Below are 24,153 nucleotides of genomic sequence, written 5' to 3'. Positions count from 1 at the left end.
TAATGGCATGACAGACGATGCCGGTGGAAAAGGGATCATAAAAAATTAAAGCGAACAATTTAAGAAGGAAATAAAAGAACAAATTACAACAAACTAAAGGTTGTAATTTTGACAAAAATAAGGCGTGATGTCTTATTTGATTTTCCCTCGTAGACGGAAAATGCATTTAATTATTTAACTAGTATTATCAGTCACATCAGTTAAAACACTGGCAGTGCACAAGTTATCAGTTATTAATTTACATAGGGATTATTTTTCCAGCAGCTTTCTAAAGCAAAGTATCAGACATAGAAACAGATTTAATAAAGAAAACATTTTGTCGGCTGGCAATCTCTCCTACTTCTAACATAATTAAATTTTCACTAGACAAGATACAGCTTTTAATTAAATTTGTTTCAGCTTTCTTTGAAGGTGCAATAGGTGACAGACCTCAATTATGATGTACTAATTAAAGGAAAACATAAATAATAAATAATTTTTTATTGTACTGGGGAAGAGTAGAAAAAGTGTGTGATAAACAAAAAAGCCTATGAACTTCTGCCTATCACATCCTTCCCATTAAAGAAGGGAGAGCAGCTAAAATTGAAAGTGACGGTGGAGTCTTTAGGAGGCGGCATGTGATTTCCAAATTATCATATTTTCCGAGTCAATAATAAAAAGCTTATGATAGTGCTAGCTATGCTGACAGGCTTTAATAAGATAGGGTCGCTGGAGCGCGGCAGACCGAAGGCCAGACAGTTGGGTGTATGCAGACCTATCTCGATATATGTGTATTAGTGTGTGTGGGTGCGTGTGTGTTTGTGCAGTAGAAAAGGAATATGTAGGAATCAGAGTTTCATATATTTTATTTTGAATCATATTTTAAAAACATCAGCTGCACAAGTGGTCTATACGGGCAAATTATAAAGCAATCTAACACAATATGAGGAAATAATAAAAGTGTAGAAAATTAAGATACAAGTAAAACTATCTTAATAATAAAAGCTATTAAAACCAAGCACATATCAAGGTTTCTGGTTGTAGTCTATTAAAAACAAAAACATGTTGGAGTGCCAATGACACTGCCCTCAGCTGAATTCTCAAAAACAATAATTTGTTTTTAATTGAGTTGAGAAAGTTGATCTGCATCCAAGACAATATATCTTAAAATTATTCTTTTGAGGTGAATGTAAACTGGAACTATTAGCTTGAATTGACAAATACAGTTGTAAGTAATCAGTGAAGCACTGTAAAAGGTATTTTGATTCCCGTAGTAGTAAATGCAGAACTGCAGATGAAGCAACATAGTGTTACAAACATTTGTTTGCCTTTCTGGACGGTTGCATTTGCACACATTTTACAAGTTTGATATGCATCATCTGTGAGACATGCGACAGCTGCCAGTTTGAAGTGGATGTCAAGCTGAAACAAGTTTTGGTAACACTCAGGAGGTGAGGATATCACATCCCAAAACTTCCACACAATTCAACAATTTCTCCGTCTTACATTTTGGAAATATTCATCCCTAACAGCGCTATAAAAAACAAGGGAAAACATGAAATTGTGTTCAGCGACAACGTATTATTGTTTTCACATAATTCCATCAGAGATCATATAAAAACGAACAGTCTCTAGCATAAAACACCAATATCATCCCCTAACAACATTGTGAGGGCTGTATTATTTTTATTGACAGAGCGTAGAGTTCTTTTATGGCATGAATGTAATGAATGTAGCCCACTCAGCTTGCGGAAGCTTGTTCAGCTTGATTGCTAATGAAAGCCACTCAGCGTGATAAAAACCTTGAATTTGCTAAAAGTTTTGTACATCCAGCACAGTTTGAGAACGTCATGACTGTGTCCTTCGCCGCATGACTGTGCGCACATGACTACCAGGGCTCAATACTCTATGACACATGAGCCACGGTATCCAGGGACCTCATTGATACCATGTTAGGAAAAAGATCAAAACTAACAGGTCCATTGGGCATAAGTGCAGATCCTTCATTAGGGCACTGCTCATTGATTTCCCTGTTGGTAATCTCGAACTGATGAAGTGAGTGGGTACAAATATGCATGGCCCACTGATTACCTTGAACCCATCCTACCACATATCCATTAAGAAGTTGGTGGAAGTTGAGGAGCGTGGGGTGGGTGGGATGGGGTGGGCGGCTGTTTGGAAGGGATAATTGTCTCTCGGGAGGTCAAGAGCGAAGGTTGAGGTGTGGGTTATTTTTGTTCTGTTGGAAGTACAAGTAGAGATGCAATTAACACTTGAACAAAATTGGTGTCCACAATCATTGCACACTCATGCACTCAAATAATAACAATAATTAATTTTATTTATAGAGCTCTTTTCATTTTAAGCAAACCACAAAGTGCAATGTAAAAGATGAAACACCAAAGAGCAAGAATAGATTACTATTGGACTCCTACTAGCAGGCTTGAAGTCTCTAAAGCATTTTTGTAATGGTCCCCACTCTGCTCTCAGGCTCTCCTGCAGCGCATTCCAGAGCCTTGGGGACACAGTTTGAACCTGGCGGGACAGATGTAGTTACTGTTTGTGGAGCAGATGTTTTTGCTTGCAAATTATGTGACCCAGAAGTTGCACATATGTTGAAGAGAGTTGGTCTGTTTGGGATCCCCACAGGTGTGAGTATGAGGCCTAGGATTCTCTAGAGGCACAGAATCAGCTGTCTTTGAGGTAGGACCTAAACCGATTCAGAGCAGCTCCACAAAGCCAGTTTAATGGTTGCGATGATGAACATTATGATTGATATTTTTTTAAGAAGCTATGAGGTCTAGAAAGATAAGTAGTGATGGAGAGACTTGGAAAGTGGCCTCCTATGGTAATGTTTATGTACTGTAAGAAGACAAGAAGCTTTAACAAAAAATATTCAAACATAACTGAATCCTTTGAAGTGGTCCCGATGATGGGCTGAAGAGATTTTTTCCAGAACATTAGACAGAAAGAGAAGATTGGTGACCAAATGATAGTTTTCCATTTCTTCAAAATCTAAAAAGGGTCTAATCACGGCTGTTTTTAAAGCCTGTGGGACTGAGGCGCTCCGGAGAGTGTGATTAATGATTTCAGTGATAAGGGGGCTTAAGTGAGAAACGAATCACACAAGTCAGGGACATACACATGCAGTCTTTCTCACCTCAAACCCATAAGCTGTTGCTTTTCTCTATAATCTGCCATGCTATCTACAGTACCATGCAGATATATTCATACCTTTTGAATCTTTTCACATTTGGACACACTGCATCCACAAAAATCTGTATTTTATCCATACCTTATCTACACTTGCTGATAATTGCAGGGTCGGGTGTGTATTTCCAGCGGTCATTGGGCTACTGGCTGGGTACACCCTGGACAGGTCACCAGTCCCTCGCAAGGTAACAAAACATACACACATAACAAGCAACCACACACATGCACACGCCTGCACATGCCCTCACCCCAGGACAATTTACACAGTCTAATTAACCCAGCAGTAATGTTTTGGGACTGATATAAAGCTGGACAACCCAGAGTCGCATTTCATGCCCCATCAGAACATGCAAACTCCAAGGGGAAAGACTCAGGGTCAGGATTCAGTTATTCTAACTTTGCCACGGTGCAGCCATTTTTAAAAATAGACCAACACAAAGTAGTTGAGAACAAAAGAAAAGCATAGATGTTTTTCAAAACTTTAAATAAAGAAAAATATAGAAGAGGTATTCATTTACTTCAGTCCATTTTATTTTTTTGTCTACCTGAGATTCATGCTAAAGTCATTTGGACGTAACGTAATCTCAAAATATCCATCTTTTCTTTGAAGGCCTCAAATAAACAGCTTCATGAAGACCAAAGAGTTAGGTTACAACTCTTTGGTCCATCCTACTCCATCCTAAATTATATAAGGATGGAACGAGTATGACGGACCTCCAAACCGACCAACACTCACCTAACCTGACCGGCTGGTATACAGAGGATTTATATGGGAAACAAAGAAAAATTCCTTGCAAAAATCTGCAGAAAGATCAAAAGCTCAGGAAGGAGAATCTGTCAACTGGTAAACTGATAGCTGTGCATTCCATAAATCTGACTTTAAATAAAGACTGCCAGGGAGAACAAAATTGTTTAAAAGAGCTATAAAAGTTGCAAGCAGCCCCAAAACACATGCAGCTGCAATTCTAACTCAAAGTCCTCACGAAGCATTGACCCACGGTAGCTAAATACACTTGCAGCCCACACATTTTTATAAATATTTATATGTTTAAAAAAAAGAAAGATATCTTATCTTCCACTTCACTATTCTGCCCTACTTTGTTTTGGCCTGTCACACATAACCTGGTAAAACACATTTATGACATTACAGTAGTTGTGAAAACCTTTGCCAGATATTCCACATGCACATTATTTTTGCTACAGATCATCTTCATTTGACTCAATCCATTTCTGCATTAAACCTGTGATTAGGTCCCTTGTTTTTATCAGGAAAAATAGACCAATTTATGGCAAAGATCAAGTTCAACCACCTTCTGGTCTCTCAGGGTTTACCTCCCACACTTCTGACAGATGGTCCCACCTACGTAGGTTTTCGTCTTACCAACAAAATTGTCTGTTGATGTCTATTCTGAGTCTTATTATTGGAATAACATATGCATTATTGGCAACGTCTCATAATATGATTTATGTGCTTGGAACGCCATTACGTTGATATATGAGAGAAGCTTATTAGAATGGCCCTGCCACGGCAGTGACATCCACACCGCCTGTTATGAAAAGCAGGCAGCGGCCTGTCCTTTCCAATAACCTTTCCTGGGAGGGAAGAAGACACAGCGAGACAAAACAGGTAAAGAAAAGAGAAAGACAGCTGGGGAAGTAGAGAGAGACCAGTTACGGTAACGGTTGGTGGCATTATCGCCTAGATGCCTGACAGGGAGGGCTGAGTCTAAAGCCCCCTCTCATTAGATATGCGAGCACATTAGCGGGGATAGCTGTCTTGCTAAAGGTCAGGGTAGGAGGATGCTGGGACGACGATGAAGCGCGAAGCGATGAGCATCCAACCTTCGGGCTCACCTCTTTGAACTTCAATCATTTTGGCCTGGGCTTAATAGGTCCCTGGGGAGGATCAGACACAGGAAGGGAACGGGGAGGGGAGGGGAGCCTTAATGGGACATCACGCCACCTTGACATTTTAATTAAGACTCCCAACCATTAGCATGCCAGAAGTTGGAGCGAGTGGAGCCTATGTAAGAGCAAATGACAGTATGTCACATTTTTTTGCATCCCTGTGTGTAACATAAGAATCTACAGGGCAACATAATGGAGACAAAGAGCTGAGGGCTTTGCCAGGCAACACAGTGACAAGACAGCATTATTCAGCTGCTGAGGCAGAACATACCCATACACATTATGTAATTAAATGACATGTTTGTGCACCACATTATATATAATTAGGTGACATACTTTTATATTAGGATATAATTCAGAAAGTTTAATTTGCATTCAAGAGCGTTCTTTATAAAATCAAGCTATGCGATTCCTTTCTTGCAGTGCCTTTCAAAAGTGTTCTTCCCCTTGAACCTTTTTCCTTTTTTACATTTTATCTCATTATAACTACGAATAAACACTAAGGGCACAATAGGCCTTTGCACAGCCTTCGGTACACGGACGTAATTATGGATTTTATGAAGTAGAAGAAAAAAACCCAGATGTATGATGATGAAGTTTTCGTTTCAATCACAAGTCCGAAAAGTGTGATCTGCATTTATATTCACCTTCCTTTACTCTAATAGTTCTAAATAAAATCCCGGGCAGCCAAATGCATCAACAAGAGCAGGAAGAAAACACTGTACATCACCCTGATGATGCATTTATTTGTGGAGTATTTTAAAATCTTTTAATAATTTTTCTCCAACCTTTTAATTATATACTACTTATCATTAATGCACCAGACCAATGCGAAGTATATGTATAACAACCACAGGAATATGAATCATTAATGTGACTTATGTAAAATGGATTTTTTTGAATGGAATTAAAAGTACTAAGTTACAGCTACACATAAATGTGCCCCATTTTGTACAGCTTTCACGTTGATAGGTGCAAAATTACAGAAAAGTCAGAGTGATGAACTTCTCCCAGGCCCCTAATTTGACAAATCCCATGAAAACCTTTGAAAAGCAACAGTACTATCGATCCACAGGGTCACGTATCTTATCACACTGCCTGAAGTTCCTCAAAAATTATTTGACCGTGGGGGTTGTTCAATACTATTTTCTTTCTCGCTTCACAAAATGAAACTGCTCTTCTGCTGCACTAAAGTGACTAATGACAGGTGTCAGAAAAGCATAAGGTCCATGACAATAGCTCTCTCTTTGCTGCCTTTCTTTTCTGGAAATCTCATTCATAAAATATTCTATTTTCTGTTCGCTCAGACAAGGATTGTGTGATAACTTTCGCAGATGCAGAAAAACTGGAACATCTACAAATCATTGTCCAGGATCTATATAAAACACGAGTAACGGGTTAACCTGCGCTCTCTGAACCACGTTAGACGCAGATTATGTCGCCATTACAAAGGGTAGCTGCTAACTAAAACCAAACCTCAATCACACATAACAAAATCACAACCAATGTTACATTTATCCATTTTGTTTAACTACAAAAAAAATCTCCATTTCTTTATTACAGATCTAGACCACCATGGGTTGACACATGTTAAAAGAAAAACAATTAAACCTTTACTATGTGTGCACTGTGGGGTGGTCTTTACTTAGATTGAAAGAAGTCATCAGATTTCTACTCCAGTGTGGGAAGCCTGCCCTCCACATCCAGTTTAGGTTGGGCTATGATTACCGTAAATCTGGAAGCTGTGTGGCTATCCACCAATCACACATTCTGTGGTTTGATCTCTACCAACATCAGTTCACATGTCAAAAAGTCTCCAAACCTCACACTGATCAATCAGCGTTCATCTGCGTGTTGCTGGTTGAAGGTACACTGAGGGTCAACTAGACTAGAGCTTTAGGCAATGCAATGTCTCATTACATTTTGGCCACGTCTCTATCTTACATGTTTAATTGCAATTTGTTACCTTCATCTCATATAGGGTCATGTCCTCTGAGGGTCCGGATGCTTCGTACTCCCACAACAGACTGAACAAACACAGCAATCTTTGTAAGTGCAGTGGGAACCTTTGTAAAGGCGCTGACCCTGATGAGAGCAGGGCACTAATAGCAGTACCTCTTAAGCCAAATGTTATGGTAGCTGACAAGGCTCAATCTAAAGTACAAAGGGACCAAACCCCTGTGAAGTGTAAAACAGAGGACTCTATTATATTAGAGGGTTTATTTTTTTCATTGATCACCCATAACTCTAACAGACTTTTTTTTTTTTTGGCCACAGTTAAATTGTTATAAATGACACTGCATGAATAAGGGGGTGGGTGATGTCTTCTTCCGGGTATCTTCTTTACAAATGTATAACCCACAAAAATGATCAGATGCCCTGGATCAAATGGCACACACTTTAACTCAAAAGAAAAATAATTCAAAAAGAAAAGCTTAATAAAAACACAAAACATACTTAAATAGCAGTTAAAAAATCAAAAGAACAAATGAAAGATTTGCAAAGCAAAAAAGAAATATTATTTGATCTGACTACCTTCTAAAAGGCATACAAGTTTGTAAGAAGTTTAAATATGCAAAAGACCGGTCAATTAAGTTGCTCTCAGGCTAGCAATGAAAAAAAAGTAATTAAACGTATCAGAAGCCCGTAAAAGAAGGTAGCCAAATAAAGTCTATTGCAGGATGCATACAAAACGTGTAAAGTTTATAAAATAAGCATTAAACATGTCAACACTTCTAATATTTCTATTGACATGAAATTCAAACCAGATGTCGACAACAACTCAAATAATCCTTACATACAAAGAAATCAAAGCATATTAGTCTATAGGCATTAAACACACTAAATATGTTGTGGCAAAGCCTTTTTTGGTGACAATTTTAAGACTATACCTATATGGAGAAAATAGTCCAATTGGAAGGTGAAGTGGGATTTTGACTAATTCTTCCTCACAAACTTTCACTTGTTCCTAATAAACTAAATGAAAGACAAGATTCCTCTGAGATTGCTTAGGTAATGGACCAAGGAAGACCTAAAAGCAGTACAATGCAACGAGGAACTTTGAAAAACCTCCAGAAACCTGCAAAACTGTTGATCAAGACCATGAATGTCCGGTCTCAAGGGGTGGTTTTATACCTCTCTAGAGTCCTGTATTTTGATTTTTTTAATGTGCTGAAATAATCAGTATAAAATAATGTTAGAGAGACATTTGGAAGAGAAGTATAGGAGATAATAGTGAAAACCTTCATGTCTGCATATGATTGCAGTGTACCATCACCTTACCCTAAGGCCATTGATCAGCAGCGCCGCCTGCAAAGCAAATTCCAACTAAAACGCTGAACATCAAGAACAAAACACCTTCTCGTTGATACATCCCTTGTGGATTTCCAATAAAACGACTCATTTGGGGATCAAAATGAAATGTAGATTACCAAAGATTAGATTAGGGTTCATACCAATGTCAATGTTTGCACACTAGCGGTTTTATGTATTTGAGTGACTCTAATGTCTCAAACTGTCATAATATCCCACTACCGGTCTGCATGGTTTCCTGACGATGGCGGGACTATTATGGCTTGCATCTCGGAGGAGTACAAAGAGTCTAAACACAAACAAAAAGATGCTGAGTACAGTTTACTTCAGGGCTCATGGTGTAATTAACAAGGGTTCAAAGAAAGTTATTTTGGGAACCTCTGATACATCCACAAAAAAAAAATCCCTCAAAGCTGCTAAAGTTATATACTGTTGATAAATTGAAAAAATGTTACGACTTCCTGCAGTATTAAATATTATTAACCACTGGTAATTAAAAACAAAGTGTATGGGCTGCACCGGCATTACAACCACCTAAACATCTAAGAAACAGACTACAGATTAAAAAACCAATTTGTACAAACTCACAATACAAAACCTCTTGTTATAAACATAAAAACAGTAATTGAGGTTTCTCAGTGCAGAATTCAGATGCTCCTCATCTGAAGAGCCTGTGTGAATGAACCAGAGGTGCTGAATTTGGCTTTAGAATGAAAGATTTTAACATTTGTGGGAGGAAAGCTCAAGAAAAGGCCTTCTGGCAATTCTTTCATATATTCCCTTGAACCTTAATGTCAAAATTAGGGATGCCATTGCTTAATATTCCCAATAGATTCCTGTGTAAATGGTTGGATTTATTGGACATGAGTTCTTACATTATATGTTACAACAAAATACAATTTCAAATTGTATTTTTACATAACTATGGATGGGTTGATGCAAATGGAATAAAATTTGACAAAGTTGTGCATTTTGAGGTGGACTTAAAAATGTTCCAATTTCTGTTTTCTGAATGTCTTTCCTATACTTTTAAACAAAAGTTTTTTTTAATTCTCATGTTGAAATCTCTTCAGAATACCATGTGTTGTTTTTCCATTTTCCACATGGGGAAAATATTTTTTGATATCGGCTACTTGGTGCCTATCTCCAGCTGTCAGTAATATTATTATTGTGTTCTGTGTCAAAACCAAAAACACATTTAACAGTTGTGTTTTTTTGTCTTGTTGTAATTTGAAAAGGATTTGCTTTCTTTGACTCTGTTCTAGGGTTTTATCACACCACAGATACACTAAGTAGGGGTTTTTCCCTCCTCACAGAACTGATCCAGTAGGAGGGTATGCTGTTTCTGTGCAGAGTATTTAGCTTTTAGTGTGGTGATGAACCTGTGACAAAAGCAATACAACCTCTGGACAGAGAGTTATGATGCCAGCCATTAACAGATCAGCAACGCGGGCACAGTAGATAAGTCCCCAGGAACACATACTGCTGCACATACCAAAGTAAACCTATTTTTTGCTGTTCTCCCTTTCTTTTACCCCCTTCCTTTCACGTGTCTTTGCAAAATACCTCTACACTATAAAGTCGTACTGTTTTCTAGGATCCTCTCATAAAGACATTCATAATTATTATTTATATTTCAGGCTTTTATTTACCCACTTTGGTGTTTCATCTCAAAAAGACACAGAGGATTTATTAGTGTATGTTTTAAAATATATTATTGTACATATGGAGTTAAAACAATGTTAAATTGAATATCTTGAGATTCTTTTAATGTAGTAAACAGCTTTTTCAAGTAAGATGAGACAAAAGAAGAAAAAAAACATTAACATGTGGGAAAAGAAGAGCTGCAAAGACCCAGAGGAGAGTGTTTAGAATGGAAAGAGTCCGTGTCCTGATTTTACTCACCCAGCTCCATGAAGCTATTTTCACACGTGAACATCAGAAATGCCCATGAGAATGTGCTGACAATTTAGTCTGGGCTTTTACTGCAGTGGCAGTTTACACTTGTACCTCACAGTTGAAGATTTGTTGCTGGAGACGATGTGGTAACGCATCACATCAAATAAAGGAATCAGGGACATGAGGTTGACAACATTATGGATATCACTGGGCTCTTTGGGGGGAGCGGGTTTGTCTTACGGGGCATCTTGTATTGATATTATTACCACACACGTTTGAATGTATCCAAAATATTAAGTGCTGAATGGAAAGCAACAAAAAAGGTCAACAGGAGAACAAAATAACATTTCGGCCAGTATGCCTGCTCACATCCACTTCTGTCGATTTTAAATGGGGTAGAAGGTAAAACTGTCCACAATAAGTCCAAAGTGATTGAGGTCACATGCCTGCAACCAGAAGCAGTTTCACAGGTTTAAAAATGTTAAACTGAGTTTTAATTCATTTTCTTTACAGAGGTGTTTTATTTCAAACCCATAGTTTACTTTCATTGGCTGATCACATGCTATTTTTAATTGGTTTTGGCCAGTTAGCTGGAGGTTTGAAAGAAACAGAAGGCTTCTCAAAATCGCCACCACAACAATTGAAAATACAAGGGAAGAAAAGATAATTATCCACTCTGAGAAAGCTGCTAACTTTCTCCACATTACTCTTCAGCAGCAGAGAAAGTGGCAGAACATAAGAATAATTAGACACCTTGAAGCTTACAGGTACACAGTCCTTACTTCAGAGATGACAACATCCACCAGAAAGATACATGTGTAAAAAAAACATGCTAGATTGAAGGCATTGAAGTTTGCTGGAATACTATCCAATTTCTCATTGGGTGAGTTTAAAATTTTTTTGTTATTTTTAGAACACAATTCCAATGCAATAAAGCGCATATACAAGACTTGCAGCGTAACATAATGTAAAACAATAGGTCTTGTTGTCCAACATGCACTCAAGTCTGCTCCGCTGCATCCTGCATACGAACCTATCATGGAAACCTGCATGGCGCCACCGGCATACAGATCAGAGCCTGCCCGGACCTCCTCTACTGTGGCTGGGCTGAGTATGCTGTGACGGTGACCAGGTGGGTCTTAGACACCATTCAGATTTGGGGCAAATCCATTTACTGGTCGCCAGATCTGCATAACACTCAGAGAAGGTTTATGCACATGTGCCAGTTCCGTCCCAGGCAAGGATTATGAACCCGCCTGTCTGCAAAAAATGTTTTGGCTCTGCTCTGGTCCAGGTTTGGACCAAATCAAGCCTAAAAATAAAATAATTCCCCATCTTTGCCACATCTTGGCTGAATGCGGTATTTTTATTTCACCTTTGGACCACCTCTGATTCAGAGTTGTCCCACATCTGTAATCCAGATCCACGCTGGTTACAGACTATAAAGACGTCTATAAAGACATTAGCCCAGTTCAGTTTACTGGTCCAGGCCAAATGCCCACCTAGATTTGGCCCAGAAATCAAGTACAACCTGCATCTGGTCGCTATAATACCTAAAATAAAATAACTATATCAGGCTTTCTTAGCGCCAAAAGAAATCACAGTCTAACAAATTGTACTTAGGCATGGTTTAATTTCACAAAAGTTCAAGGTTCACAAACTCCATGACAAAGACTCACAAGACAGAAGCTTACATTAGTACTGGAAAATGGGATAATAGCTAAAAACAAAAGCTCACTTTCCCAGTCATACCAGCTAACAGTGACTCCTGTAGGGAGGGGTTATTGCAAAGAAATCTAAATAAAGTCTTTACTTACACCCCCAGATAACTCAGGTAAAGGTAGAAATTTTAAGGCCCATTTTCTCACCAATCTCTCATTTACAGAGTGGCAACATTCAAATGGCCATATCCTCATTTTTTCCAAATTCTATTAGAAAGCGTGAGGCTGTACTATCTTTTTCTGAGGCAATTATGCTATTCATTGACGTCAAGCTTCTCAGTTTCTTTCTTTCATGTATTTTATTTTTATTTATTGCCTATTTCTTAAATGCGGACATGGAAGTTAATATAGCTGCAGTGAGATACAAGTTCAAGCACAACTGAAAAGACAACATCATAGAAATAATAACATACCCACCAATATTCCTTTGTCCTAGTAGACCTGCTCCACCTTCGTAAGCAGATTACCAGTTATAATGTTCCTATAGCGAGTAATCTGTCGGTGTTAAAATGGTCAACATGACTTTTGTATTTTTACTAATACAAAGTCTAATACCCCCCAACACAATTTATGGATTTGGGCAGTGATCCGCTTGAACGGCTAATTGTGTTGTTTTATCCTGACCTAAGGACCAAAATGCTGAACTAATACAGTGCATCCAAACTACTTTAACCAAGTCAATTTTAATTTTAAATGAAGAGCTTAGGTTTTTAAGCAGTTCGTGCTAAAAATTTGTGAAATGAACTCATGCATGAGCCTTTGATAGCTACTTGGCAATGTTTTGCAAGCAAAGGCTGTGAAAAATGGAAGCTCAAGGAAATTTATCATCTCAAGGTTTCATCAAAGTTTAGGGAGAGATTTAGCATTCATAATGAAAGTAATTTAGAATAGCAGTCCACCTACGGCAAAACAGAATGGGAATCATAATCCTGAGCATCAGAGCTGAACGTCTCAACTAGCGCAGGCTCCGTGTAAATGGGCTTAATCAAAAGCTTTACATCTGCTGGTGTCATAATTCCAATGGAAGGTCATTACTAGTTTGGGGAGCAGCCGAGTATTTCTCCATCAGAAAAAGACGAAGAAAAAAAACTAATTAGTTTGCACAACAAAAAAAAACAAAAAAAACCTAAAAGGGCCAAAACATGGCTGCACTGCAGGCTATCTTGCAGATAACTCTCTTAGCCAGACATGTTTCGTAATTAGTTTTTCCCCTCCACTGGGATATTCAATAACCTGCAGTTGGAGAGATGGAAGATAGTAATACTTATCTCAAATGTTTGTTTGTTTTTGTTTTTTTTTTGCCCACAAAAATAATCCTGTCATTCAAAAGGAAAGGATTAAACTAGAAAGAACATGACTGTTTCTTTTGCAGGTAAACAGGAACTTTCCCCTGGGTTTGGCACAAAATAATTTATTTCCCTTCAGTTCCTCTTTTGTGTCCCTGCAGTCCTCATTCATGGAGGCACCTGTTTTGTAAATAACATTGTGTAAGTAATACAAAAGAATAGTGGCAACAACATTAATTAAGAAAATGTACTCTTATAATACTCCAGGGATTAACTTTTACTGTGATGTATTGTTTTCTGTGTGCTAAACTGCACCAACTTTTATTCTTAAAGACCAGACTTTTTCTTAGTGCTGGTCGTACTTAATAGTATTAATTTTTCTTGAGTATACAATGTTTTAGGTAAAGAAAACAATTAAACATGTTTATCCTATCTGGAGTATAAAGAGAACAGTTTTCATCAGCGCACACCCTTCAGTTTGGAGAAGGTAGCGGGCTGAGGGAGCTAACAATGTCCACTGGCTCTGATTCCTGATGGATAGATAATACCGGTGCATTCACATGTCCAGATTCTGGGAGATGTGATTACTTCCGACAGCTTGTTTGTTCTCATTCCACCTGGCTGGAGCCAACCCCAGAGCGTCTCCACAGGACAGAACCGAAGTGATGCGAGCAGAAAGCACACGGCTTCAACCCCTTCTCAGGTCTTTCAGCAGCAGTGCTAAGCTCTTCTGTATTGTAGCTATTTTATTTTTTTATACTATAAAATCACGCAAAAGAAAAAATTATATATATATATATATATATATATAATTTAGCTGCAATGGAAATTTCGTTGAATTCTGTTCAATGACAATAAATGCTATCTATCTATCTATCTATATATATATATATATATATATATATATATATATATATATATATACATATATAGACACACACACACGTGTAGATTGTTATTTATCTATTTATTTAATAGTTGATGATGTTCAGGGTTGTGGGGGTGCTGGGACCTTTCAGCAGCCATTGGGCATGGTTTGTTATGAACATGTTGACATTAGTGGTTTATCTGATTTTTATCACCTTGAAATTAATGGCCTTTGCAAATATTATTGTACAGTTTTATTTTTTGAAGAATTTACAATTCATTTCCAGGTAAAATTAACAATGTTTGATGGCGTAGCAAAATTATCTTTTGTCCCCGAGACCTTTTACGATTAGGTCTGAGTGTCTAAATTCCTTCCCAGTTAGTGGATTGTGGGGTTCTGATCAAGTGTTTCAAAGTTACAGCTTATGTTCATGTCCGGTTTACAAACCTTATTGCTCTGATGATTTTTTTTTTTATCTTACAATCTAGATAATTTTAAAGTGCAATGATGACATCAATGGTAAAAAAAAAACAACAAAAAACACTTGAGTCTCCTGTTTCTTTGTATCATACAACCTTCTCTGCCAGATCAGTTAGCTTAGATCAGTTAGCAGGTACATCCTTAGAAGAGCACAGCTACGTTTTACCACATCCAAAACAAAGCATGTTATTAAATTATTAAGCTAGACAAGTTTTTCTGTTAATTTGTTGGCACACATTTAACTACAACCACATAATGTCACCAGCTGGATTATCAATAAATCATATCAAAGCAACGAGCAAATATGCTAACATTAGCATCCAGCTTTTGAAAAGGAAAGCACCAGTTGGAGAAAGACAAGAGCTTATTGAAGCAGTCATATTTCTAGAAGCAAATAAAATAGACCTATGAGTGTTTCAGGTGCTGTGGCACTATAAAAGCTATAGCCTAAAACTGCATTGAAATGTGCTATATTTGGCAAAAAGACGCAAAAAGTATTTTGAATCTCGCTTTAATCATACTTCCAACAACAAACAAGAATAGTGGGATGTAGTTTCAGCTCTGGATCAAACCTGTGGTCTGCAGTGACCGAACAAAAGGTTGTAATTCCAGGTGTGGTTATCAAGTAAGAGTATAAAAATGGAGACCTGAGGACTTGACATTAACCTTGGCATTGTTGAGAATGGCAAGCAATAAACGGAAATACAATAAAAATAAAATTAAATTCAGCCAAAGCATTACGCTTTTCTGCTGCTTGCACACTGGATGAGTTGCTATGAAAAATGTGGAATATATAATTTTTAACATAATAAAGAAAAAAATAAAAGGTCCAAAAGTTACGTTGGGGAATGCATGCAGACTCAAAAAGCAGCATGAAGCTATAAAAAATACATAAAACAAGTTTAAATTCAAAGAAAGTCCAGCTGAGCTCTCCAGAACATATTGTGCTCCAAATCTTTATGAGCTAAGGTAAATATAACATGTTTCAGAGAAAATTTATGGCCTTCTGGGGAAACCGAATTGAGGAAAGTTGCTGCACTGCAAACTTCATCAACATGATAACATGCACATATGAATGCGTGTACTTGTGTATGTGCAGTGCTGCTGATCAAAGCCGCCGCAAAGTGGGTAGGCATACGTTTGAAGATGCCCCCCTGAGTTGCAGGCCACTCTCCACTCATGCACATTCACAAAGCATATCATTAAACATAATAGGGTTTTTATCACCGGCTGTCAAGAAATACCGCTGCATTTGCATTCAAATTTAATTTGCCACACTGAAGCCCATGCAACCAAGAAATTCTCCTATATGCCCTCCCCCTGGTGTTACACACATATGCGCATCACATACATGCACATTCTCATGTTTTTTAATGCCATCAGAAAGGGAGGATGTCACATAAAATCCCAATATTTATTTATTTTTTTCTTCAAAATTTTATTGCTGGTGGTTTATGACTGCATGCGAACACAGATCATCTAAAGCAGTTAAAACTACTTAGATTTTATTTGGTTTGATTCAATTCTGTAAAAGGCATATGCAGGGATTGTCATTGCTCTTAGTTAAGCAGAGGAACACCTAAATGAACTCTATCCAAACCCACATGCTCTAATAACTTCACCTCAGGTGTTTAAAAAACAAACAGACTCCACGTTGTGAATATTTATTGGATAAATGTAACAGAAAATTGCAAAAACTATAAACTCTTGCTTTCTCAATAGAAGAGGAGAAGAAGTGCACCAGTGCTGCTAATTAAAACGTGTTCAAATCATTGTCAGCTGGTGTGATCGCCCCCATAAAAGCAGTTTTTGGACACTACATGGCTCAGCGGTAAAGCAGGTATCATAGGCTGAAACAACAGCCCTCAATCCTAAGGTCGATTCCTGGCCCCAGGCCATTTACTGAAGCCCCCCACCTACCCGCTCCCTCTCTTTGATGTCCAGTTAGTAATTAATTTTAAAAAAGCAAAATTTGGACAGTTTGCTGATGTGGACCACATGGGTGTGTGTTACTACACACACAGCTGTGCGCCTCAGGTGTGTGTTATTAGCAATGACCTTAAAGAAGCAGATGTTGATACACATCAGTCTGAAAGGTTATAGACTAATTTCCAAAGTCCATCATTCCACTGTGACAAAATACTACACAAGTGAAAATATTTTAGAAATCTTTGGAGAAGTGGACATCACCTCAGTGTTAGACAGCTCAGTGCTCAGAGTAATGGTAATGGCAAAAAACGAAAGAGCTCCATCCCAGACTCTAAAGTCCTCAGTAAATATCGTAAACCAAGATGGACTGAAGAAAAGAAATGTTTGTTGCCTCTTACCAATATGATAGCACTACTTAGGTTTGCAAACTTGCATCTGAATGAGTCACAAGACCGCAGGAACAATGCCCTATAGTCAGATGAGAGCAGAGGAGTTATGTGCGCTGTGTCATAATTGGCTAAAACCAAATACTTTCATGAGGTGGTGTGGCATAGGAGGACCCAACTGAGGCTTAAAAATGAAGGTTTATGACAACATCTAGTTTTATTAGGAAATGAACTCAATAAACCAACAAAACAGGTTGGTTACGACAATAGAGGACAAAGAAAACCAAGCACAATATTGACCGGGCTGCTTTACTTCTGGATTACAAGACAGGTGAGTTTATGCGAGATTGCTGGGGTGTGCAGGCAGCTGAGATGTGGCAAGAAGGTCCTGGTTAAAACAGGTAACAATGAAAAAACACTCGAAGGAATGCAAATTTTGAAATGCAGAAACACAACAACAGGTTGCTGAAAGCACAGTATATGAAAAGAGATGCTTTACCCATTGATAAGCATCAAGGTAGAACGATGATGATGATGTGGACCAGTTTGCATTTTCTGAGCCAACCAAGAAATCTTCTCTTTACAGATGTTTTGTTGAGCCAAAATGAGGATTTCTAGCTGAGAACTAAAGCTTGGTCCAAACACCTCTACAAGTCCCGTAAAAAAATTACTAATTGAATTTAGTGCTCAAATGTGGAATCGCTTGTGTGTTTTGCACTCGTGATATTAGACTTTTATTTCCAAATCAGATTTTAAAGCTAACACGTTAGCTCGAAAGAGATGTACTCACTGAATCAAGGAGAAGCAAAACTCTGTCAGAACAAAATCTGCATGTGTTTTGATGCCATCTTGTTTTATCACAAATGCATTTCTTTACTCTAAAGAAATGAGGGCGTTTGTCAAAGAGCAAGGGAGATATTTTGCCTTTCTGTCTTTCTTCACCTGCAGTAATGCAGACTCCATTTTCTCAGACAAAATATCCTCTGTAGAAGCTGTCAAAGTGTTTACCCACAGGCCTGAGTCTGTATCTGAGACATCTAATATAGAGAAGTGGCCTACAGCTCCTCCCTCCCACCCCGTTTGAAAAGAAAGAACAGAGAGATGAGGTGCAACGCCGAGCACAGAATTTGTGTTGACATTATTTTTTGTGTGTGTTTATGGTGTCCAAAAACCGGTGGCCGACTACCGATGTAGGCTTTAATAGCCATATATTTTGTAAATCAAAATGTCAAACAATAGTAGCTGAAGAGCAGTTTAAACTCTGACACTTTCAATTACTTCATGTGGAGGCCGGTGGTTCATTTGGGATGTTGTGTTGGGCAGTGTCAGTGATGGCTCTAAGCAAATATATAAAAATAAGAAAGCTGTGGATTATTTCTGTTTGTGCAAGCGTTGTGGGAAGCAAGGAAGCTGAGGTGAAATGAGATGAAAAGGGTCTGAATTCTCAGTAGTCCTCTTTAGAAATAAAGTTAAAAAGTGACTACACACACACACACACACCCACACACACACCAAGTAAATCCTTGTAGGCAGAGAAGCAAGAAATCTCCCAAAGGTGCTTTGACACAACTTTCCCTGTGTCACTCGTGGCGATTTGTCAACAAGAGCAATGAAAGGGGGGAAAAAAGACTTGATTTTCCACTTTTAACTCAGGTGACTAATGTGTTTATGAACTGAATCTGTGGAATTTATTTATTTATTTGTCAAAGCTTGTCAGGAGAAATAATATGAACGTTTAAAATCAAATAAACTTTCAGGATGAACCACGACTTTTTTCAGACGGTGTTTATGCAATAAACACGCTACTTTATCATTTTATTGTACCTTTGGAGAGTAGAGGGTAGAGAAAGGTGCATGTTTTACAACCTATAAGGAAGACATTCCTATAAAATGAGAGCTGCCTCGTGAGCGCTATCAGGTTTTATGATCATCTTTAGCTCTCACAGGGAGAGGAACAGAATAAGAAGTAGCCTCTTTTCCCTCTCAAGCAGACACAGTCTCTAAAACGCACTCGTACGTGTGGTCTGATGCAGCCCGACGCACTGATGCTATACACCCTTCACTCACACACACATGCCACACACATGCCCCGCACAATGGGGGATCTCAATCCAATTAGCTTGATTATTAATTAAAGAGTGCTGTGAGACGAAAACTCGGCGCTGGTGGAGGCAGCCCAAAAGGGGCGTCCACTGAGAGGGCTCTGGACTCACTGTAGCAGTAGGTGATTAGGCTGCATCGCCAACACACCTATCCATACACTCTGAGCAAAAAGCAGCATTAGCTCTGTGTATTGCATACACCTGAGTGCACACATCTTTCAATTGCTTTCCATCGTTTTCCACTCCCTTTAATTGTTTCTTCATCATGCATTTTAATGGAATATTTAAAAGAAGCTGCCATTTATTTGGGGATTTTTGCAGGGTTACTGCAAATGAAGAGACCATTTGGTTCTTTTTTTTTTTTAAATAAGCCTTTTATATTATCGGTAATAATCCCAATGAGATTCAAAATCTCTTTGGCGAGGACGTCTAAGAAAAGACTGCAGCATAATAGTTTCACATTAACACCACAATATGATGAAATACACACTATAATACAAACTATTTAAAACAACTGGCAATTTACAAAAGCAATAACATCATCAGCGGCTTCTGGTAACAAGGCGTGTACATTCAGTACTTAGATATGCATCCATCTGTCTTCTACACCTGCTTATTCCTGTAAGGCAACGGGTGGTTGGGGTTGAGGGTGGTGGTGGAAAAGCACGTTGCTGGTCTATCATCGGGCAGCACTAAGACACATAAGACAATCACTCATACCCAGAGGCAATTTAGAGAGATCAATTAACCCAAAAGTTACATTTCCGGACAGTGGTACTACTACCGTGAGAAAACCCACACTACCCAGCATGCAAAGTCCATGGAGAAACATCTGTTCAACACTGGGAGTTGAATCCAGGACCTTCTTGTGCTATGCACTTTTGACAAAAAATTTAGTTTGTGGAATGGCATACATAAGAAAAATTGGAGCAATGGTGACTTTAGGAGGGAGGAGAGAATATAGTCTAGGTGATTAAACAAATCACCTAATCACCTGGTAAAAGAAGATTTACCACTGTTTTACTACTGTTGTGCATAGACGGCCTACCATATGCAACAATACAAGAAATGCGTAAAGATGCAAGAATCAGTTACAAATCTTGATGCTTCATGATAGAGTCTAACATTTTGACTTGTTCTCCTTTGACACTCAATAGGATCTTTGGACAAAAAATGTTAAATCTTTCTAAAAATATTTGATTGATCAGAATTGAGCAGGAGTTTTAATGTATGAACAATTTCCTGATTAATATCTCAGACATATGGAGGGCGTTCTGTGTTAAAACAAAGCAGCTAGGAGATGTGCTCTGCAACTCAACAGTTTTTGAAGACAAGTTGACAACATATACCAACTTCAAACTACAACAACAACAAAAAAAGAAAATATACTGGTTGGTCTCCAAAGCTTTAGAAAGATCTAAAAACAAAGCAACACAATTTTCTTCAGAATCAATGGCACTTGTACAACTATTTAAAACCGAAAAGGAGGCAGTGGCAATGAGTTTTATGATTTTCCCTCAGAAACCAAACTGTAAAATTTGGTTTTATGGAGTAAAGCATATCGTTTTACCATGTGAGTTAACATTGTAGTTTTGGTGTCCGTTTTATTTTTTATAAAATATGAAAGAATCAAGGCCAAAGTGTAATAATTAGTAATACTACTAAAGAAAATCCTCAATGTTTAACCAACTTACTAACTTGAGGTTGATGTAATGAATACCTGCAAGCTATTGTACATGTAAAAGATGAAAAACTATTTGTTTAAGTCAGGTAAGATGCTTAAACCAATGCCACTCAGTAGATCATTTACAGATTTGCCTAATATCCGGTGCCCATTCCTTGAAGGGCTTGTAAAATGCAAATTAAGAAGGTGGAGATTAGAAGTGATCCCATAATCTGATTTTTGTGGATAGTGCAATCATTTTTGTGGGGATTCATAACATGAACTAAGTACCCCCACAGGGATAGGAGATTTTATTTAAAAATACATTTCCATTGTGTATGTATACCGTGGAGTTCGCACCATATCTGAAGTCTTCAGTGCGGTTTTATGGAAAATGAGAAGGATTTAAGTGCTTACTGAGACAAACATGAGAACTCCTCAAAAGTAAAATCCTTGTTTTCCTCACTACGTCATCCGAAGTTAGAAAATTCCTCCTTGGAGACATTAGACACACTACATCTTGATTAATATGATGTCAAGAGAAATTTATGTTTCTCACTTTGTAAATTTTTTCACATCAGCTGAACATTTTCATATAATACTAAATTATGCAGTATTGCACACCTAGACTGCCTGTGTTGAATCTTTGTTGCTGATGTAGCAAAAACAAAAAAAAATAGATTCAAGCATGTGAATACTTTGGCAAGGCACTAGCCACAACATAAAGATCACTTAAATAAAATAAATTATAAAATTACTTACAGCAAAAGTGCATAACTAAACGTCTTTGATAACAATACCAAAAAACCTTGTATTGTGGATGTTATCAGGCTGTGATATTTTACCTAATCACCTAATGAAGTTAACTTAAAACGTGGAAATTTTAATGGTAACCAAATCATTTAAGCTTTTCTTGGACAATGTTTTCCTCCCAAATGCTGGTGGATCTGACCTCAGATGTTGCTGTTAAGATGAACCTTTAAAACCTTTTGTTTTAAGGTCCTTGTTCAGTGTTAGACATTGTTGCAAGAGATGAAATTAGGTGGAGGGAGACATGATACAAAGCCTTAGGAGCAAAGATTCACTAAAGGTTTCATCCACATTGTTAAATTAAAGTGTTTTGATGACCCTCTGACCTGCTGATTTACATCACGCAGCAGAGACACGGGTTGTAATAAAACCTGGCCAGACACATCCATGCTCTCTTGGCTTAGCCAGCTTGTATGATCCAGAGTGAGTGGAGTTCCAACAGGGATGTTTAATGAAAATGAAAAAGTCAGAAGAAAAATGGGAGAAAAGCTTCCTGAAATTAATCAAGGACCTCTATTAAAGAGACAAAGGTGGGGGCGAAAAATTATCAAAACTGCAATTGCTCACTGAGACTCTCTTTTCTTTACCCTGTCTATGGCCAAACTTTTTTCAATCGGTAACCTTTTGACGTGCTCCACCAGCCAGGCAGGAGGGATCTCCATCTTACACAGGCACGATTTTTCCTCCAGACAGACGTTAAGTGAGTGATTTGACAAGACATACAGTGGAGAAGGCAGACATTTGAAAGCGTCTGATAAGCATCTCCAACGAGAGCAAACCCATAAGTTCAAAGTAAAATGTGCAGCTACAGAGAAAATTCTGCCAGTAGAGCAAACAGACTTTTAAATCTTCATAACCGAATTCAGGACAATCCAGGACAAACAACTGCATCATATTTGTCAACAACAGGAGCTATTGCAAGAGAGGATAACCATGTTAGCTGGTGTAATATGACAAATACTCTGCATTTTTAAAGGGTATCATCAGTAAAATCATAAACTTTATTCTTTGTAATCTACTTTTTTTATTATCTGTTTCATAGTTTGGTTCTGAACAATGGGCAGCTTCACATGTATATGTCAGAGCATCTGTCGCAACTCCAGAGATTCCCATAAACTTTCCTTATCTTAAATTCTCTTTTCAGTCATTGTTTTTCCGGTCCTCCTTCAAAATATATTTCTTTCTGAGAATTTTTTTATTTTTAATAACAAGAAAGACATTCATCTAAGGATACAGGAGTAAAGTAGGTGGAATAGCAATTCATCCTGCATGTTTCAGATTTCAGTTTGAAACAATTTTGAAAATCTATCATTTTCCTTTTACTTTACAGTTATGTGACTGAATCGCATATAAAATAACTAATAAAATACACTGAAAACTGGCTGCAGCGTAACATGAGATTGTTTGAGATAGGGAAAATTTAGCAAGGCACTATAGATGTGACTAAATTTAAAACTGTGATTAATTTAACACAATATAGTGAAATGTGCAAAAAAAGTCTTTCAGATGGGTTATGATATAATCAGGACATATTCATTTTCAAATGTTACTTTGGTTTTAGAGAAACTATTCAAGCTGCATGTACAATCTTTTTGGTTTATGGAGTGAGTGGTTAAAATGTGTAACTCTCAACCAAAGAATGACATTAATCAAAGTAGTATAAAAAGTGTACTTACTATATTCAAAAGATTAACTCTCTTACTAAGATGGACTCTTAAATTACAATGTAAGCAATCAAAAACATTTTTTATTATTATTTTAGAATTCCATTTGTTAAACACCCAATTGGTTCTTGTTACCAGATTCTTTTTCTTCCAAAAAAAATAATAAAAAATACCATTTAAAATCCAACAAAACTTTCAGGTTTTAAAATGCCTCCAGGCTTTGCTTTGTGAATTTTCTACTCATAGAAGCATGGTCTATAAAAAAAATAATAGGACATTCAGCAAATGCTTTTTTGGCTCTGAAAAATCCCTACAGAGACCAGCAGACGTTAGTTAAACCCAAACTACGTGGCAGATTTAGTTTTTAAGGAATATTTTAATTTTACCAACATTCAGATTTAAGTTTCTGACTTAAATCTGATAAAGAATCTGTGCAAGGAGCTAAAGATTAGGCTGATGGCAAAGAGGCCTGCCAACCTCAAAGAGTTGGAGCTCATCAGCAAAGATAAATCACCAGTTGAAAGAAAATAATGTTACATTTAATGTGACATGGACTTAATAGTATCTTCAAAGGCTATTTACGCTAAACTGAGTGTTTTTGTTCATTTATAGGGTTTGTATGAGTGGCAGAATACTTGCATTTTATTAAACCGTTATCCACTTTAGCTCCTGTTCCTTTAGTCATAGCCACCAAATACCAGCAGATTTTCAGATGTATTTTTCTGTATGATGGTAAAATCATTTAATCCCGCAGTTCTAAAACAATAAAAGTGAACTGTCTGATTGCAGGGTCATTCCCACCACCTCTCAGAAGACAGCTAGACGCTTACATTTTTAAATACAATTAGACAGAAACTTGAACAACGCAAAGGAGTCGGGTCACTTTGTAACTATGCAGTAATTGAATCACATCTTGCTAAACATCAAAACTGG

The sequence above is a fragment of the Xiphophorus hellerii genome, chromosome 20, assembly GCF_003331165.1.
Source record: "Xiphophorus hellerii strain 12219 chromosome 20, Xiphophorus_hellerii-4.1, whole genome shotgun sequence".
Lineage (NCBI taxonomy): Eukaryota > Metazoa > Chordata > Actinopteri > Cyprinodontiformes > Poeciliidae > Xiphophorus > Xiphophorus hellerii.
Note: the sequence above shows the minus strand (reverse complement) of the source record.